Source organism: Manduca sexta, unplaced genomic scaffold (genome assembly GCF_014839805.1).
Source record: "Manduca sexta isolate Smith_Timp_Sample1 unplaced genomic scaffold, JHU_Msex_v1.0 HiC_scaffold_1176, whole genome shotgun sequence".
NCBI lineage: Eukaryota > Metazoa > Arthropoda > Insecta > Lepidoptera > Sphingidae > Manduca > Manduca sexta.
In genome coordinates this window covers 1-13,053 of record NW_023592015.1, presented here as the reverse complement: position 1 = coordinate 13,053, position 13,053 = coordinate 1, and the positions used below count along the sequence as shown (strand labels likewise).

General features: G+C 34.8%; 1 pseudogene; it reads right to left on the bottom strand.

Moving 5' to 3' along the window:
• Nucleotides 1-10,548: 10,548 nt before the first annotated feature.
• LOC119191199 lies at nt 10,549-11,252 on the bottom strand (annotated as a pseudogene).
• Nucleotides 11,253-13,053: the final 1,801 nt, after the last annotated feature.

Here is a 13,053-nt window from a genome sequence, read left to right as displayed (position 1 = left end):
AAATCGAAAAAATCTTGCAAATCTTTTCTATTAACTCCATAAGCTCTGGCCACTGACAGTCCTTCTGATTTTCTTAACTTAAATCTGAATTGAAGCCATGAATCCTGAAAATCATACATTCCCAGCTGATTCTGAACTTTCTGAAAATGGGTTTTTAATATTGAGTTTATTAGCTGGTTGAAATACCATTTCTTTTAGATCTTTTCTATCAAGGGCAAATCCAACTTTTTCTAATTTCTTTATATGGGCAGTTAACAAGTTTTTTTTTATGTTCTGCAGAAAATACTGGCTTGCATCCCAGAGGGCCTAGTGAAGTTCCCACTAAAATGTGTCTTCTGAGGGCTCTAGACCGTATGCCAAAGTTTCTCGATGCCTCATTAACACAAATTTCTTTATTTAGTACACCATGGCTTTGTCTAAGGCGTATGCACTCCACGATGCTCGTAATGTCGTTGTTTGATATTTTCGAAACATTACCTGTAATAAGAACACTCAAAATAAAATACTGCTACATAGTTAAAAATTTGGGGCGTATTAAACAAATGGCTTAGGGGCGTATTGTCAAATTTGATTTTTAATATGCCCCACCGATATCATAACATTAGTTTCAAGGTTATAACGATTGACGAAACAAAAAAACGAAGGCAATTTTTAATCTATTTTATTACAGTATGGGTCATTTTAACACAACATTTTAAAGTAACAATATATATGATTTTTTAGTAGACTTACCACAAATTGTTTCACTCCAATAAAACTAGTATTTAAAATATATTTTGAGCGGACGTCACAAATTACGCGTACACCTCGACCATGTTACTCCATTACTGGTGACTCTCCGCACGTCTTGTCAGCGCCATAGCTTTGTTAGTGTGAGTGTTAGAGTGGTGGGGCGTATTACCGAGTTTTACCCTACATCTATATTTAAAGAGTACTCGTACTATTATAAGCAATTTTTTATTTCATATTTTAAAACAGGAGGTAAGTTTCACCATGAAACTTTTGCAATAGCCGACAGATTGAACTTACTTTAAATTTGAAGTATTAAAAACTAGATGGCGTTATTTACCAAAGCAGAAGCCGATAGGGACCAAGTTAAGCTCGGGGACCAAATTTGACGTGTACTTTAATGTACTTTTGGCTTTTATTATTTTACAGAAGTCCTTAAGTATAGAGTTTTAATTGTGTTTTGCAGGTAAATCTGCTACGATTGTGAGTATTGCTAAACCAGACAATGGGTCCAGCTTCATGCTCTTTCTTATGTAGTTTTTAATTATTTTTCATTTAACAGGCTTCTTTCCTCTGAAGCTGTATGTACAGGTATAGTCAACATAATTCTAATAGAAATGTTAACATTACAATAGATGTCTTAGATACTGGAGTAATTTTTTTTATCGTATCTTGATTGAGTATAAGTTAAAATATTTATATTTTCTAAAATAGAACAGTTGCCATTCGCAATATGCTTCAGCTCACCGTGAACGACACGTATTTTATATGCGGCCTTAAACTGAACTGATGATGGGTTATTTTTAAAGCCTTCTTTAGCTTGGAAGGCGCTAAATCAGGATCCTAAGTGGTCTTGGCATAATTTATATGCTGGCAAGAAAGTTATATCTCCTGACTCAATGAGTCTTTTGCAAATTATTAATAAACTTCCAATTATACGACAGAAACCTATTATAAAACATTTTCTATTAGAATTAATCAGTATCTGTCCATCTGGAAATTTCAGGTCATATAGATAAATTAACATTTTGTCTAGATTCTATTTAACGGTTTCTTGTAACGAAAACAAGAAATCAAAAAGAATCGCTATATAAATATAATAAAACTAGCTTACCGGCGAACTTTATTTCGCCTTAGAGACAAATAATTGAGAGCAGATTTTAGTTTTTATTAAGTTAAATTTTTTATCAGAACAATAAATATATTTTTTAAAAAATCAAGTACTTTAATGATTCTTTATTGGCCTTGAATTTTGGTGCATGGGTTGCACTCTTCAGTGAAGCACCTTGTGATAGACGACATATTTCGTTTTATTATCAGGCGCAAGAACAAATAACGCAGATGGTCTTCCGACCCGTGAACATGCCACGTATAATTGACCAACTTTCAAGGATTGGCCTTATGATTTGTTAATTGTCATGGCGAATGCAAGACGGATCGGAAATTGAAGTCGTTTAAACTCAAACGGTATATCGGTTGAACTCATCTATAGCAGCCATTAATACAGGGTCATCGTCGTCTAATTTAGTTTTTATTTTTATTTTGTGGGTAAATTGCAGCGTCGGCGTCTCGTGCCCAAGGAGTAGGTGACACGTTTGGTCAGATGCTCGAGGAGTTGTATCCGTTGTTATTGCGTTGCATCAGTGATTGCATGATCAGCAATTATAGGGGTTGTAGGAAGTATATGTAACATGCCAACGATAAGATTAAATCAAGTGAATTTGTGCATAAATAAATCATTGGAAATGTCTGAGAAATGTATAAACCACATGTTTTAATTTTTAATTCAATTTTTTTTGACAGTGTTCCTCACATTTTTTTCCAAATTTCGACCCTTGATAATGGCTGATGTTTTTGGAATCCTTGCACCAAGAATTATAGGAACCAAACTTTCATCAACTGTTTTACGACCGACTTCATACCTTTGGAAGTTGTTTTGTGTCGGTATTAACTAAATTATTCTGCCTTTTGAATATTACGACAATCAAACACTTGTGAGATGTTAATTAAAAACTGTCGCAATTTGTATCACCATATTTGATCATTACGTTGTACAATGAAAGAATATATAAGTTGCATTTTCATTAAAGACAAATTCATGCTTTAAGAACTTGGATGTTTTATTTTTCTTTCGATGATAAAATGATTCGGCCCGCTCACTAGTGTAAATACCTATGATTTCCGTTTTGCCATTCCTTTTGCAGTTAATGTTTTAAATGATGTTCCAACATTGGCAGATTAGACTATCAAAACATTCCACAGACCATCTGTCTGTGAAATGTTTTTGGATGAAGTCTAATGCAGGATGGCTCTTCACTTTGCCAGTGCAACCATATTAAAAATGCCACTTCATATTTTAGCGTATAAGAAGTAAGAACCCATAACGTTTAAGAGTATTGTGGATTTACGTTGATCCGTCTCTTCATGGAAATTGTTAGCGATCATTTATACTTCATTGTAAGAATTGGGCAGAATTTGTGATCGCCATTTTATTGCTATTCAAATTGCTCCATGTTCTGAAATAGCGACAATGTCTCTGATATTACAATTGAGTCATTAGTTTCTTCGTGAAGATTTTGAAGTGCATCACGAACTGAAGTAAAGTGAATACGAAGAGCTGCAAGACTTAAAACTCAACTCTCCCAACTAGTTTCGTAAAGATTTTCTCAGCCATAATTCTTCTATGTACTAGGTCCTAGCATCTAGGATATCAATTCCCATTGCATAGTTGATTCAGAAAATAAAACAAATATTTTTTGCAGAAATCCAAATAACGAAACAGATGTAACCGAACTTTAGGATGTATCTGCTATGTCCAAACTCAACCTGTGGTAGTCACTTGGATTAAAAATTGCCCCAGGTTATAGGTTTAAAATTCTGGTTTGTACACGTTTGTTTACTCCTAACATCATAGCACTGTTATTGTATGCTTCACCTCTACAATCGTTCATGTCTAAATAAAATTCTTGTACAATTGTATTAAAAAAGAGGCCAGTGAGTCCTGCTCTCGATTAGTCACTCACTAGCTTGTAAGCAATAAAACATTCTCGCACTTCCACTTATTCTTCATTAGCGTCAATGAACCGGAATGTTTGTGATAATTGTTCAACGTGGCTTACATCAGGCATGCAGTCAATAATGATGGAGACGTATTTATCTGAGTTTCCCACAGTCAGAATATTATTTCGAACTTCATTCCAAGTAAGCCATTTAATTCGTTTTGAATACATTTCTTAAAATATAGTTGCTCCATAATCACAGTATCAAATTTTCCTGGAAGTTGCATTAAGGCCAATAAGTAGCAATTGTTAGGGGTTTATAACGTTTCAGATCTAAAGCTCCCCCAAACGCCAAATTATTGCCTGACAAGAACAACACTGTGGACGTCATTCATACGAGTTTCTTTTTTACCTTAGTAGCAAACGAGCAATCGTTCCGCCGCCCATGGACCTTTATTTTCCCACCCAGTCTTGCATCTCTGACTTTAGTCTTGACATTCTTAGGCCTTTGTTTACTTGTGTACAGTGGTATAAGGCATTATCCATCGCCACAATACAATATAGTGGAAAATGGGCCGCGACTTTTTCTGTTATCCACTTTAAGAAATTACTTGCATTCATATCGTTAGGCTAATTAGAAGATTTTGAATGCGATTTAAAAATTAGTAAGGCATTTTCAACGAAACTATTTTCAGACACTAGGTCTCCATGTTCTTTATTGTTTTGCCAACACTTTTTCATATGATAATTCGCATGTATGTAAGTTTCATCAAGAAAAACAACAGGTCACCTATCTACCCGCCCTGTGGAATGGGGGCGTTTGGAGAATTCCACCACGGTATCCCCTGCCTGTCGTAAGAGGCGACTTCGTCAGCAGGGGCTGTCCGCCCTAGTGCATTTCTGTGCATCTTTGCACATTTTTCGGTTAACCCCCGACGGTAGTGTGTGTAGTTGGCCTCACTGCCGTAGACGCCGAGGGCGTCCTTCGGTGCGCGGGGCTTCTGAGCCCCATAGGAGACGGGCCGCAAGGCGGCATCGCGCAGGGGCGGCTGCGGTCGCAGACTAGACACTTCAACGTCAGAGGAAGCCTGCAGCCGTCCCTAATGCGCCGAAGAGGGCCACCGCGGAGTTTTAGCTGGTAGACCGTGCATAGGTTTAAGTTGTACAGGGTAAGGGACTCGACCTGGTGGTCGCCCGAAGGTCGTCATCAAATCCGGGCGGCTCAACGCCGGGCCGTAAGGCACGGTTACGCCAGCATAACCGCTCAGGTCGCTCCCTACGAAGGCTGGGCGGTAGTAATAAGGACTTTCCGAAACAAAAAAAGTCACCTATCTATGAACTTATTTTTCTCATCCCTTCTAAGGACCTAGCACGCCAAACAGTAATGTTGTACCTTCCATGAAAACATTCCGTTTAGATTGATATCATTTACATTTGAATCCAATGGACTTTAATAGTCGTCGCAACGTTGTGTTACTTCCTTGAAAATTGATGTTTTCTTTGATTCAAGCCTCAATTTGTTTGCTGTTAGCAATTCCTTTTCACTAAATAGAAGTGGTGAATTTTTTACTCATTACTGATAGATCAAAATCATCCAACGATTTTTTGCGGCTTTTGCCTGTCTTCAAATTTTTGAATTTGGTCGCTGCAACTTATCTTCTCTTATATTTCTTTAAACAGTTTTCTCAGATACACACGAAATCCAAATAAAAATACTATTTTTTAAGTCTCTTACATATATGTATGACTTATGAAAGCTGAAAACGGAACGAGAAGATCCATGTGTTCCAGTTTGACATTTGGATATTTATGTACAAACTAGTGAATGAAAACTGTTTGTATCTGTTTATAAAGTTTTTATTAACTAATATGTCTCGCACATTTTACATTAAAAAAGCGTTCTACAGTAACAATATAGCCAACCGCAAAATTAAACAATATTACCAACCTAAGAATAATATTTGTGTTGCCTTATTAATCTAACAATTTACTTAACATTCAACTTAAGTATTTTTGCTGTTGTAATCCAATTTTTAAGAGAGGGCACAAATGTTTCTTTGTTAGTTTTGCCATCCACAAATCTTATAGAGTTAAGTTTTTTTATTGCCCCTTCCCAAAATTTTAGATGACTAGAAATGGATGTTACTGCTTGCCTTAAAGGTTTACCCTTATTTTTTATTTGAAGAATCCATTTGCCGAATCAAAGAGGCCATCGAAAAACGATACCATTTCGGCTGTGTTGCTTACAGATGAGTTTACTTTTGTTATATCAGCATATTGAGCTGTAATAAAACATATATTAAGAATATTAACTCTTACATAAGTTATAAAATTTGCCATAATGAATTGTAAACTCACAAAATTGGGCAGAGTACAGTAAAGTGGCCGCCACTGTCCAACTAAAAACTCTTACACAATTTTTTACCTGAAGTAAAAAGATTTTTTTATAAATATACATTACATTATATACAAATAACATATGCATGTCATAATAATAATTTACAAAATTAAATTTAATGATAGACTACCTTCATCTTTTTTATTTTCTCTGGAATCACATGTTCATCATTTAACTTGTGTAACAGCCTTATCTGTACGTGGTTGCAGTCTGTTTTATATATATCTACAATATCATCCCATTTAGAAATTTTATTTTCATATTTTATATTTTTTGTCAAAAAATTATTTCACCCCTTTATGAGATGGTGGGTCGTAAATTATGCTGATTGCATGTCCCTTGAGGGAGATAACATTATCTGAAAATATTGTTATAGTAAGTGGTTAATACAATGGAATTGAATATTTTATTGATTGAAGAATTAATATTATAAACTGTCAGGGAATTAAAATGTTGACTCACCAATTTTTCGGCCTTTAATCAATTGTTCTCTCCGTGTGTCTTCTTGTAGACTATTTAGGGCAGATTGAAATGCTGTGCCCTGATCACAGACAACAGCAATTGGCAACAATCCTATGTCACTGACATCATTAATCATTTTACTAAAATTTCCGTTATTTCGACTACAGATGCTGCCCCTTGCAAAAGTAGTATGCCAGAGGCTGTTGCCATTTATAAATTGCTCCTCTTAATAAATACTAATGCATGACCTGCAAGTTCATTTTTTTCCAAAGAGGTCGACAAGCCCTATTATTGAATCTTTTTTTTTATCATAGGTTAAGGCTGCTTCTAGGACTATTTCATCAAATATTATTGAACAATTTTTTTCCCCTCCATGTTTTAACATGAAAACAATGATTATAGTAATTATTATTATTATTTAATCCTACATCTAATAACATTAACTTTGGCAAATTTCACAAATTTCTTAAATTTTATTAAAAGAGCTAAAGTATGTGAATCATGCTAAGTGAAAGAATTATTACCTCCTGTTTAATTGCTTCAAATACTTGAGTATTGATCCCAGTCTCTATATCCAAACCAGTTACAAATTTATTTAAGGTGCACTTTGAAGGCAAAATAAATATTCTTTGCAAGAATCTGTAGCATTTTGGGCTTTGCTTCATTACGGATAATGCAATGAGTTTTTCTTTATGAGAAAATCGTCTCCCTTTAGCTTTTTTTGTGCATTGTCTAATTTGCACCCATAAAACTTTTCTGGCAAATGGATTCAATTTTTCAGTTAATTTTTCAAACGTTTATTTCTTTTGAAAATTTAAGTGCCCTGCGTTTCCTTACATGACATGCCAACTGCTTTTGAGAGTTACGTCCAATGTCGCCAATTTCTTAATTAAACGGCAATTAGTAATCGGGCATTAGAATTAACACGAGTGTTAAAATATCGAACGTCTCATGAAGGAAAATCTAAAAGTCCGTTACTACTAAATCTAACAGCCCGTTACTAAATCAACCATTGAGGGAATGTTTTGCAAACCGTTCACTCTTAATACATTACGACCAAAACAAAATGTCACCGTCGGTTGTATTATTATTTCGGACCATGTCTTCAACTTTCCATAGGAGCATATTATGATATACGAGGTGTGTTCAAAAAGTATCGCGAATTTTGAATTTTCGCGTGTTACGTATATTCGAATTAAAAAAAAATTGTGGCGTTATGTTGGTAGTTGGTACATATGTCTCTCACTTATGTTGACAAGTTCGGCCATTTTGAATGTTCAGTTAATTGTTGACAGCTGCTTTGCTTTGACGTGTTTTGGTTCGTCTTCGACATTTACCTAGTCAAAAATGGAACAAAGAACCTGTATCAAATTTGAAAAACGAAATTAAGTGCGCAGGTGCGTTCCGAATGTTGACTGTGACATACGGAGAAGCTACTTTGGACAACGTTTATCGGTGGTACAAAATGTTTTCAGAAGGCCGAGAAGATGTGAACGACGAAGAGCGTGCCGGACGCCCGAGCTCTTCAACAATAGACGAAAAATTTGATGAAGTGAAGAAAATGGTATTGGCCAATCGTCGAATCACCGTTAGACAAATTGCCGAGGACCTAGGCATATCGATTGGCTCGTGCCATTCGATTTTAATCGATAATTTGGGCATGAGACGGGTCGCCGCAAAATTCGTACCAAAATTGCTCACACATCGCTGCTTGTACGCGACTTCTTGGCCAAAAACAACACGCTAATGATACCACAGCCACCGTATTCCCCAGATCTGGCCCCCTGTAACTTTTTCTTGTTCCCGAAACTGAAGAGGCCCATGAAAGGACGACGCTACGCCACGATTGACGAGATAAAGACGGCATCGAAGGAGGAGCTGAACAAGATACAAAAAAACATTTTTTGAAGTGATTCGAAGATTGAATAAACGTTGGCACAAGTGTATAATATCCCAAGGGATTAGTTTGAAGGGGATAACATAGATATTCACGAATAAATAAATAATTTTTGAAAATACACAAAATTCGCGATACTTTTTGAACACACTACGTACATGTACTAAATTAAAGAGACGTTCATTATGCAGAAACAAAACGTAATCTGTGTGTTATTCATTTAGTTGGTTTATAATTGTATGTCAAGATAAGTACGTTTTGTTTTGATTGAGTGTTGTGTGTTTCCTTTTATTTTGAATTTATTGACTATCGGTGATAATGTATAAAAAGCTCGTGGACCAAATTTTACGTCTAATGAAAAAGACATCCTGATACACTTTTTCACAAAATACAATTATACAAGGATCTCATTGAAAATAAAAATAAAACCGACGCGGTAACCACCGCGGCAAAAAATTAAGCTGTGATACAATTGAAGGAAGAGTTTAACTCTTTAAATTCATTTTGTGTTCGGAATACCGAACAATTAATTGCAAACTTCTAAAATAATTATTGATTAATCGTCGCCTGCTCCGGATTTATATCCCTGACGCTCTCATTATTCCTTTGTATTCTGCCCTGTGCTACCAGTTTTTATGGTGCAGGAAGTTCTAGATGGGGATCATCTTGTGGTAAATTTTCATTTGCCTTTATTAATATATTGTGTAAAACTCCAGTGGCCACAATGACAGGCAAACAATTTTTGAGGCTAATTTGCGTAGCAATAGCCAGTATTGGAAAATGACGTTTCCATACTCCAAATAAACGTTCAATTGGATTTCTAGTCCTGTGGGCCTACCATCATCTCTTATTCCGACTCAGTTCAGGACCTAAACTGAACTGGTTCGCTATTTCGTACCATGATGTCGTCAAACACGACCAATATACGTCACCGCCTAATCAAGTTCAATATTGAATCGGAATTCTACTATCATTCGTTCTGTGTCGTACCATTATGTACAATTGAACCTAAACTGAGTCGGCTATCTGTCAAAATAAGCGATTCAAAACAAGTTAATATTTTTGTGCCCGGATTGGTCTTGTTTGTTATTAAACACAAAAATGAGCAATATCAGTTTTAAAATGTAATAGTGTTGCAGCATGTGTGCTCCTAGAAAGTATAAGTGGCCACTTGTGACTTGCGTTCGGGCAAAAACACTCGAAAATTCTTTAGCTTAGGAACTTTTGTTGTATCCCGTTGCCAATGATTTAATTTGGAATAAAATTTCCCATAATTTCTCCTATTGAGTATAATTAACTCTTCGACGGGACAACTCACTGTAAATTATAAAACAAAGGGCACTTAAATCACTTTATTTCTTAAAGTTATATATCTTTAGAATTGTTTTTCCCTCAGTTTAATAATTAAGTTAAAAATGCATTGGAACTTACACGCATACCTACGCCATTATTTATTACACAACACATATGTAAAAACTTTAATCACAACACAGTGTAACACTATAAGAATTTATAAACAATAACCGCGCAACTCGACACTTTTGTCAAAAGCGAGAGGTGCGTTTTTAATTCGAAACAGAAATCTAAATTTAGTTTTATAATAATACAAATGATAAAATATTTTCACCTAAATCAAGGAATTAAATTAAGTTTGTAGCGAGTTAATACCCGCCTTTCAATTAAATTATTAACAGTTCGTATATATTAGTCATTTTTAATTTATTTCATTTTAACCAAAATAAACAGTAACTTATCGGGAAATAACTAACTAAGGTTTCGGAACGCAGAACTCGAAGTATTGAACAAGCGAAACACACTTATACAGTGCTTATAGGGCTATCCCTTTTTAATTTGTTGTGTAGCGAACAGACCAGAGACAAATTTCATTCACTCATCCACCGAGTTCCGACTCAATTGCGATAGTGAGTTAACGACATGATGGTACGAAATAACCCGATTCAGTTAGGAACCTATATTGAACTGAATCAATACTGAGTCGCTCGATAAAAGATGATGGTAGGCCCTCTGATTTCTAAAATAGTCAAAACAGATTTTTTGACAATCGAAACCTTGTGCTTATATCGATGTCATCGTAATCATCAAAATAGTTCCGACGTGTATCTCCGTTTCCAAATTCCATAAGACCTTTCAATAGGATTCCTTGATCTAATTTGTGACTCATTGTATAGATGTTCTAATGGAGTCTTTGGATTTTCTAGTGGAGGCATTGTATAGGATGTGGAAGCATATCCATAATCAACAAGTAATAACGCATCACCATTATGTCTAACATAAAAGATGGCTTTTCGATAGCAATTATTAAAAATAGTGCTGTCGTGACATGACCTTGGCCATCTTGCAACAATATCAGTAATCTCCATATTTGCATTGCAAATAGTCTGGACGTTAATACAAAAATATCCCTTTCTATTTCTGAAAATTTCAGCCTGATCTCCACCTGGAGATGTTATCCTAACATGGGTGCAATCCATTGCCCTATTGCTCTAGGAAACTTAGCTATTTGATAAAAGTTACTTTGTTCTTGCTGTATTTCCTGCTTCTTAGTAGGAAATTTTACATATTCTTGATGTAACGATGCTATAGCTGCACTAACTCGGTGTATTCTATGTGCTGTTGATACACTAAATCCACTGAAATCACCAGTGGCTAATTGTGTGTTGTTGGTTGCATAGAATCTTAGGGTGGTCAAAAGCTGGTTGATGGGGGATATAGATTGGTTCCTGAAAGAACGAAAAACGTAATCGTATTATTTTTAAAATCTATGAACAAAAACATAGTACATACTAATTATACACCTAATAACTGTACTGTACAATCCATTAAAATTTGTACATAGAAAGTATCATTCTTACAAAGTATAAATAAATAAAATAAAGCTTTAAAACTAACATTGACATTTTAGGTTGGGTATGTAAATTATAATAATAGTCTAGCTAAGCAATTTAAGTACATACATATTATATTACTAACCTCTCAGACATAAATTCCAATTGATTTTCAATCTTCAGTAGTAAATTATATGTTGCTGCTTTAGATAAACGAAATCTTATCATGAAATCCTTTTCGTCATAGTTGTAAAATGCTCATTTCTTTCTTTGAGCCATCTTGGACGTCGTATTACAACATAAGTCATCTTCACTGTCGCTTTCACGAAATAAGTTGTCTCAAATGCTGCATATTTTAATTATAAAACGTAAATGAACTTATTTTTCGTTACAATTTCACAATGTACCCAGTTGCTATAAGGCTTTTTTTTATATATTTAAAGAGTAATATAATATACTGGAAAAATAAATCTCTTGGGTTGCTCCTCAATAATAATTGCTTTCGTTATTAATGTGATGGTTGCTCTCTGCCAGTTGATTGACAAGACATAGATTGACCATCAGCTGGCTAATAAAAACGCCATTTTGATTTTATCCGAAGATCAAGCTCGTTATTCCTTCAAAATTGATGGGTAAGAATTACTCTCGTATAACTTGCTTATTCTCTGATAAGTAGTTGGTAAACATCCGAGAGTAAATATTAGTTTTATACTTGGAATAAAAATTATTCTGCTTTGGTGAAATCGGGTCTAAGTAGTATAACACTGCCATGTACTTTTGAAAATAAGAAACAAGTTAATATTCAATCTATGGTTGTAAAATGTGACTGTTCAACTATACTAGGCTGGAAAACTTGTGAAGACCAACCAGGGTATTGTCAAAAGATTATTTAAATTAACATCCAATCAAACTCAAAGGTCAGTACAATCATTTCTTGATACATATTCAGACACATTTGAAGGGTTAGGTTGTTTACCACATGAAGGGCTTACACATTGACACTAGAATTACACCAAAATATGTCCAGTTCGTAGAATTCGCTATGCATTACATTCAAAACTTAAAGTAGAATTAGATAGAATGGAACATCTACAAGTAATGAAAAAGTAAATAAGCCTACTGACTGGTGAAACGCTATACGTAGAAAAAGGCCGTTTAAGTACGTAAGCAGATTTATTACAATTATTTACCGCTCCCCATCCCCTTTGTCAGCAAAAGTAAAAAGCTCTTACCTCTCTTTAGTCAATCAATGTATAGTTTCTTTTTATATTATAATTATAACGTTATAATTATAATTTGAAAATTAGAAAATAGATTTAGGATAGAAATTATATTTTACTGATATGGTATTCAACATAGAGTAAAGGACAAAAATATATCTTACTAACATAAACTTATTTTAAATTTTTGGTGCACATATTAAACTCAAATTAACAGTCTTCAGTCCATGAAACCTGAATCCATGATTCTAAGTTTTCGATGACATTGGATTGCTTCGATTGCTGCTCAGTGTTGTGAATCTGCTCGCTTTTATCCGATTTTAGAATGTCTACGTCGTTCTTATCGAGCCATTCAACATCATGGTGCTCTAAATTTTGAATAATGCACATTAGTTCATTAACGACTAGCAGCGACTCTTACAGGTCTAACTTTCTATCAGTGTGCGTGTTCACTTTTTATGGATCTTTTCGATGTGTCGATTTAGTGACTTGACGGAAGCAC